Below are 6,133 nucleotides of genomic sequence, written 5' to 3'. Positions count from 1 at the left end.
CAGACAATCCAACGTGTCAAGATTCCTGTCATTCAGGAATCCACACATGAAGGGGACCAAATGTTTCATGTGTTTCTTCCCCTCAGTCAGACACTGCTGAACAACCTCTTTCATTTTTTCTGGATTCTTCAAGAGCCAAATCCCAGCAAAAAACTCCTGCACTGTGTAGTGGAGAAACGCAGATGAGGGTTTACACTGTGTTGGGCCGACTTGAACTTCAAGTGTCTTCAGAAAGGCAGAATGAACAGAGCTGTCCTCACACTGCAGTGCTGCCAGGATCACGCTTTTTTCTTGAGTTCCAAGAAAAGCAACCTCAGCCAAAGACAATATTTCCTCACATTTTTTGCTGATATAGTGATTTAGACTTCTGGTTTTTATCCTGCCATGGATTTTTTTCACACAAAAGCGTAGAATGTCGATATATATTTCAGTTATTGTGCATGGTTGTTGATAATCCTTTGAGGTCTTAAAAGAGAAGCAGGCAGCCACCATCAGTGCATACATCGGCACATGACAGAGAGTGAACAACTCCAAGTTGTTTAAAACACTGCTCAAGTGCTCAGCACTGAGCATTTTATTTAAGTACGCTTTGATGGACTCGTCACTGAAGCCTTTCACCTCCACTCTGAGAGAAGCCCAGTCCGACAAGAAGTCCTCTGATTCAACCTCTGGTCTGCATGTTATCACAAGCTTTGCATCAGGTAGCAGGTCCTTCTCTACAAGTCCCTGCACCACTGGGGAACACTGCAGATCTGTGAGTCCATCAAAGATGACAGTAACATTTTCAGAGTTATTCTTTATGTCCTGTAACACCTCTTCTTTGCCTTCATCTGGTTCTCTGCATGCACTGAAAAAAAAGTCTTCCAGATTCTTTGCACTTGTGATTTGGGATGTTTCTCTCATGTCAAAATAAAACAAGTAATCTAGTGTGCTGTTGTCACTTTCTGCCCAGAGTTTCAGCATTTGATGGGTGACTGCTGTCTTGCCAATTCCAGGTTTACCAACCACCAGGATCTTTGTCTCATTCGTTTTTAGCAGCTCACTGGGAGAAACTCCTGAGCCATCTGCAGGGATGTAAGCCTTTAGCTTTTTAGGACGAATTTTCTTGCTTTTTTTGCACTTGCTTTTTTTGATTTTAGAAAAAGAATCATTTTCCTGTGTGTCTAATACAAGTGGGGTGTACGACAGATCAGAGTTCTTGTTTGACAGAACTGCTTTGCTTTGGGTCCAAAAGCGTTCTGCTACATTCTTTGCTTTTAACTTCAGCTTTGTCTGGTATCTGTGGCACTGTCTCGGGCCTAAAACAAAAGCAATATCAGGTAAATTAATTAAATGTGAAATGACTGAGGTGTTCTTTAAATATATGGTTAAACTAATGGATTTTTCCTGATGAATCAGTAGTCAAAATGCAAAAATGTAATCAACACATCCCATAATGAAAATTTTCAAAATACAAATCATGATATTTTAAATACCTTTTAAGCAGGTTACATCCATTTCTGTGTCCTCCCTGAAAGAAAAGCAGCTGATCCACTGGTGGAGGTCAAAGGTGTTCTGAGGAGAATCCATGTTTTCAGGTAGAGGGGTCGGCCTCTCTAAGGTCCTCTGCCTTGTCTTATCAATAATCCATAATAACTTATAGCAGGCTGCTTCCCCCTTGTTGATGACAAAGTCCAGTATTTTCCTTTTTTTATCATAGTCACAAGCCTGTGTCTCTATTTTACTGACCTCTTCCTTACTGAAAACTTTTTGCACATGTAGGTTCTCTACAATAACTGAGAGACTCTTTAATCCTCCCACCAGGTGGAGTCTGGCACTCCTGACGTACTCCAAGGCTGACTGACTTGTGCAAGCCATGTTTATTTTCCAACATGAACACAGGGCAGATTAAATGATCTAGGAGGGGAAAAAAGAACATAGTCAGTGTCTTAATCTGTCTGCCTACATTTTGCACTTTACTGTGTCAAAAATCTGAAATCTAAAAATATCCTCACTGTGAGGCTTCAGCCTTAGAATTGGATCTAAGTGACATTGGTTATTCTCATGTTTCTACTGGATTTTCTTTGTTCTTTTTTTTTTTTTTTTTTTTAACATTCTCAATACAGAAATGAACAAGTTATTCAGATATTTCAATATCAACAAAACCATGAACATTACAGGCAATAAGCCAATTTAATGACAATTTATTTGACCATCACAACTACTGCTGCTGTTGTTGTTGCCATTGTGATTCTTGTGATTACTATTATGATTGAGCTGCTACTGTTTAGAATAATAAGAATAGGAATACTGTTCAATGGTGATCCTGTTATCATTGTTATTTCTTTCAATTTTTTTTCACCGTAATTACTTTGCATACTGTGGTTTGAAAACCCGTGGTCGAGCCAGCCTCGCTCGTTCTCTCTCTCTCTCTCTCTCTCTCTCTCTCTCTCTCTCTCTCTCTCTCTCTCTCTCTCTCTCTCGCTACATATTGATCTGTTTTATGATGACAGAATTTTCTGCAATATTATATAATGACAGAAAAATCATTACTAAAACAGTATTTCGGGGTGAATCTAAGAAATTTTCTTTTGATATCTCTCTAGATCATTAGCCTATGTTTAAACCCACATAAAAGTCTTTTTTAAAATAATTGCTTCTTATTCCAGCGGATCATTACATCTGTATCTGTATTATATCTGATTCATCATAGAACACTTACTGTGGCATTTTAAAAAGTTAAAAATCACCATGTGTCAACTTCCTGAAGACATGTACTCAGCCATGTTTCACCGCGGCACAAAACCTCTTGGACTTCCTGTAGGCTGCACAGAGTCTGCAAGTCAGCGCTCTGCTTCAACCACAGTCTGGAGCTGTGTAACCAACTACACCCGGCAGTTCAGTTAACACAGGTACAGCGGCAACTTGCAAAAATAATAATAATAAAAAAAAATAAAAAAAAAATCGAAACGTAACAGCCAGCCGACACCAAGACACGAATAGAGCTTCAATAACACATGGCACTGCACTATCTAAAAAAAAAAAAAAAAAAAGCAATACCTGTTCTTACCTGTTGGTCGACAGTCATGTTCGTATTTGCGTATAGTACTGAAAACTGTTTCTTTTTAAACCCTGATTTGCCTCCGTCATTGACATATCGGCTAAAAACACGACAAAAGCGCTGATGAAATCATTAAAATCACTATGAATAGGGCCATCGTTCAGAAACCCAGCCTGGAGAGAGCAGAAAAACTCCTGCATACAACTTTCAGTTTTTATTAAAGTTATGTAGGATATCCGGTATTTTTCTTCCACTTGTAGTTCCCACTGCAGTCAGTAGATGGAACCAGAACACAGGCTACGGCAACTTACAAAGCAAACAGGCTCATGAGACTGAGGCACCTTTCACAATAAAAGCCCAGTCGGCAAAGATGAGAGGAGGAACCTGCTTCTACTTTGTTGGTTCGACTTTTTGCCGTTTTAAAATTCCCAATAAAGGGTACATGATGAGAAACTGCAGATGGTTGATGGAATATTATGTATTTATTCCATAATTACCAGTTGAGTCCAGGGGGTCCTCAACTCAGTCAACCCTCTGCCTTTTGGCAAAATCCACCTTTAAAAGACTGTAGTTTGAAGCGTGTGCGCTCATCCTTTTATACGTGCATGGAGAAGATCAAACCTGACACAGTTACTGATTTGAAAAAGTAACTCTGTAACTTTTACTCTGAGTGCATTTTAATGAGCTACTTGTTCCTTTCACTTAAGTAGACTTTTACAGCTGTTGTTGGTGCCAAGTTATGGTTGATGGTCACTTTATGAATGGGGAGCACAGGTCACGTGGTGTGGGCGTCACCTACTCACCTCAGTAGTGAAATCAGCTGGTTGGGAGAGCGGGCTTTTTTGAATTCACGAGCTGGAGAGAGTGGGTGAGCGGGGGAGGCTCACATTTTTGCTGACCGCATTGCCAATTATTTTTAAATGTTATGTGGGTTTGCAGTTTTAACAATAAACGTACAAAATAAAGCATCGGATCATCGTTTTATTGACGGCCCGCCAGCGAGTCATGCAGGTAAATTCCCTCGTCTCAGCCTCTCGGCGATATTAAAATGTTCGTTGATTATCGCCAAACATTTGTCAGCAAAAATTTGACATAATCGGAGACAGATTGGAGCCAGAGGACTCGACAAAGCCACATGTTGGACGCGGGGCAAGCGATTCATGGAATGGAATCATTAATGGAATGATCACACACACACAAAGGACGGAGCCGCTTGAATAGGCGCAGCAACCGACCAGCGGTATGTAACCTGCTTTGTTCTGTTGATTCCCTGTGGTGGTCTGTTTGCAAGTTGTAAACTGTAATTCAGCAACAGTTTCAGGTGGTTGCTGCCGTTTGGAAAACTCATTGTGTTGAATACGCTGTGGATGTTGTCTGGACCGCCGGGTCTATTACGCAATTGTGTGTGCCTTTGAACTTGATGGCTGGACTTGATCATGCGCTGCTCTATGTGATCGCTGTGGCTATATGTTGATGTGGCTGGCTTTACATTGGATTCTCATGTTGTGATTATATGCTTGTGCATTCAAAATGAGTGGAACAAATGCTGGTTCAAATGTTGGAAAAATGGAAAAGGAGAAAAGGAAAACTATTCTCACTGAAAAGGCCCTAATAAATAAAATCGAGTCAATTCAAAAGGAGCGCAAATGGAAAATGAATGAAACGAAGGCTCTGCTCTCGTCTGTGAAGGAGCTCATGAAGGATGAGAAAAATGTTTCACTGGTTAAAGAGCAACTCCACATGTTGATGCAATTATCAGAAACTGCCAATGCGCTACAGGACTCTCTAATGCCTTTTATCCCACCCGAGGAGCAGGAAAGACAAAATGAATGGTTCTCAAAATTCAATAAACATACAAATGGATTCATTGAGGATGTCAAAGCCTGGATCTCAGTAATAGGAACCTCAAACAAACATGTTGTAGAGCCTCAGGAGAGGCCTACTGAAAGGCCCCTGCTGGAACAGACCACAGAGATGGAAAATGGAGAACAGGGAGACGTTCAGGAGGAAATCAGACCATGTGACAGCATATCAAATCAAGGCAGTCATTCTGGATCAAAATCTTCAAAATCTAAAGCTTCCTCAGCCTCTTCTGTACGCGTTAAAGCCGAGGCAGAAATGGCTGCTTTAATGGCTTGGCAAAAGTGGCTCCAACAAAAGCATGCACTTGAGGAACAGGAAGCACAAATAAGAAAACAAAAGGAAAGGCTTCAGCTTGAAGCAGACATAGCGGCATCAGTGGCGAAGCTGAGTGTTCTAAAAGCTGGGTCAGGTGTGAGGAGTGCTACCTCTCGGAGATCAGATGGCATGGAATCTTATTTTGAAAAGGGCCTTAACGCTAACGCAAACCCCTTTGTGCCGCACAAAGACGGAAAGTATACAATAAGACAAGCTGGAGATGCAATCGACTGTGCCGAAGGTGCAAGGCCAAAGGAAAAACACTCTGATGGAGCTGAATATCTCCACCCAGAGCCCTCAGCACTCACAAGGACACACAGCACATTCCCAAAGACAATAGAGCCCTCAGCGCTCACAATAACACAAAATATAGTCTCAAAGGCTGTGGAGCCCTCAGCATTTGTACAGAGACAGAATACAGGCCCAAGGGCTACGGATTATCCATCCTCTCTTCATAGAGATGCCCAACCTTTCTTCAGTAACAGTAATAGTGAACAGAGCAACATGATGACCATAATGCAAAAACAAAATGAAATAACTTCAATGCTGGTACGTCAGCAATGCCTTGCTTCACTTCCTAAAAAGGACATTCCACTATTTGATGGTGACCCTTTGCAATACCATGCCTTTATGCAATCATTTCAACAGACAATAGAAGACAGGACTGACAATGCTGCTGACTGTCTGCACTACTTGGAGCAATACACTAGGGGGCAGCCTAAACAGCTAGTCAGAAGCTGCCAGCATATAACTGATGGCACTGGATATGCCAGGGCAAAGGCTTTACTCCAGGAGCACTTTGGAAACGAGCATGTCATAGCATCTGCCTACATGGACAAAATCTTTTCATGGCCCTCAATTAAATCTGAGGATGGGAAGGCTTTACAAGCGTACAGCCTGTTCTTGCGTGGCTGC

The sequence above is a fragment of the Myripristis murdjan genome, chromosome 11 (assembly GCF_902150065.1).
Source record: "Myripristis murdjan chromosome 11, fMyrMur1.1, whole genome shotgun sequence".
Classification (NCBI taxonomy): domain Eukaryota; kingdom Metazoa; phylum Chordata; class Actinopteri; order Holocentriformes; family Holocentridae; genus Myripristis; species Myripristis murdjan.
Note: the sequence above shows the minus strand (reverse complement) of the source record.